Source organism: Gobio gobio (genome assembly GCF_949357685.1).
Source record: "Gobio gobio genome assembly, chromosome: 3".
NCBI lineage: Eukaryota > Metazoa > Chordata > Actinopteri > Cypriniformes > Gobionidae > Gobio > Gobio gobio.
In genome coordinates, this window is record NC_137099.1 from 2360370 (window position 1) to 2362212 (window position 1843).

The following is a 1843-nucleotide window of genomic DNA, read 5'->3' on the forward strand; positions in this document are numbered from 1 at the left end:
AACAAAAAAGTAATTCTCAAGAAGAGCTTCTGTAGTCGTCTGACAGAAATAACGTCAGTCTGGTTAGTAATGTGTGAAGCTGGTAATGCTGTTTGTGGAGTTGTTTAATCCTCCTCTGCTGAGATCTTCAGAGATTTAATGTCTTCTTTTATCTTCAGTGGATTTCATCTAAAGCTGTGGCTGAAGTCAATTGTAGTTCTTGTGTTTCTCATCACTAATGGTCAATCATGACTTAATTAATCACTTAATTATTTCATTAACTTTAACACTTCTCAAGTGTTACTTTTAACACCCTGTAGTGTGGACACATATGTACACTGAGGAGTGTTAATTTAACACTGGGGATTTTGCTGTGTAGCTGCACTTTGTAAAGTGTGAAATTGAGGCATTGGACGATTAAACTGCGGATGTTTTTCTCTTTTGGGCGTCGACACATCGACACTGCAGAGCGGTAAGAACATTTTAACCATTATTTATAATAATTCAGTTCAGCTACGAGTGATATTTGTAAAACTGTTGTAGGTGAATGTTGGTTTGATGAAGTGATTCTGACTCCAGAAGCTCAATCTCTGCTGTAGATGTAAATATTGTGTGAAGCTCTTTAGACACACGAGGCCTGACATGAGAAACATCATCAGTTCACGTCAAGCCTTCAATGAGCCGTGGATTATTCTCAGATCATCGTGTGCTTCATCTGTCAAACAGAGTTTATGATGTTTTGTGTCGATGATGCTCATAATGTCATAATTGTCAGTTTTCTGATTGCAGAAGTCACTATGGTGTCGTCTCTCATAAAGTCTCTTCCTCTGATCGTAGTGATCATGACTGCGGGTGAGATACAGATATTTGAACTAAAGATGATTGAGCTCTTCACACTTATAAACGGACATGAGTGTTTTGCTGCCAGATAACATAGAAATGCTCAAAAGTGAACGGATATTTTTGTATATTGCTCTAAAACACATGAAAGCCTCTTCATTCCTCATGTCTGTTTCAGGGGTTGATGGTCAGCAGGATTGGGGAGTGAATTACAGCCCTTCATATGTTTGTGCATTAAAGGGATCATCAGTGACAATATCCTGCACTGCAACATATCCTCAGAGTTATGAGCTCAAAGAAGTTTTCTGGACCAAAACTGTTGTTAGTGAATCACCTGATCTGTGTTCAGAGAAGAGCGGAAGAGTTCAGTGTTTGAGTAAAGATAAAGACACTTCCAGTCTCACTTTGACGGCGGTAACAGAAGCTGATAAACACGTCTTCTACTGCAGAATTACTACACACAGAGCGGATGGAAGATTTACGGGGATTCCTGGAGTTCAGCTTGACGTCACAGGTAAAACTAGTCAACTCTCAGAAATAGACACAGAAACACACAAACACACATATCAAGCACTTTCTTATGTCACTGAATCTTCAGAATGTCCGTATTTATTTGTTCTTGTTCATATAATGACATCAGATGACCTTCAAGCTTTAAAGTTGCAGAATTGTCTTAAAATGATGTGACTTTTGACTGATATTGACTGAAGCGTTGTGAAGGTGTGCAATAGTTCATCAAGAAACAAACCAAAATATATCTTATCTAGCACAAATCTTCACTGCAAACACTCACAGCAAAAACTCCAGAGTTAAATTAACTCTCCTGGGAGTATATGTGAGACCGCACTCAAGAGTGTTAAAGGGTTAAAATAAGAGTGTTAAAGTAACACTGAAGCAGTGTTAAAGTTAATGAGATAATTACGTGATTTATTGAGTGATTATTGGCCATTATTGAAGATACCTGATGTTAACACTCGGAATCGACAAATGAGAAAAATCTAAAATGTATGTCACCATTATGGTG

The 1843-nt window shown here is 37.9% G+C and overlaps 1 long non-coding RNA gene across 1 annotated transcript; it reads left to right on the top strand.

Annotated features, from left to right (window-relative positions):
- The first annotated feature begins 358 nt into the window (after window positions 1-358).
- On the top strand, window positions 359-1333 carry LOC307123692. The gene is made up of 3 exons (XR_013816193.1): window positions 359-451; window positions 769-831; window positions 998-1333. It is a non-coding gene; the product is annotated as an uncharacterized lncRNA (long non-coding RNA).
- The last annotated feature ends 510 nt before the right edge of the window (window positions 1334-1843 follow it).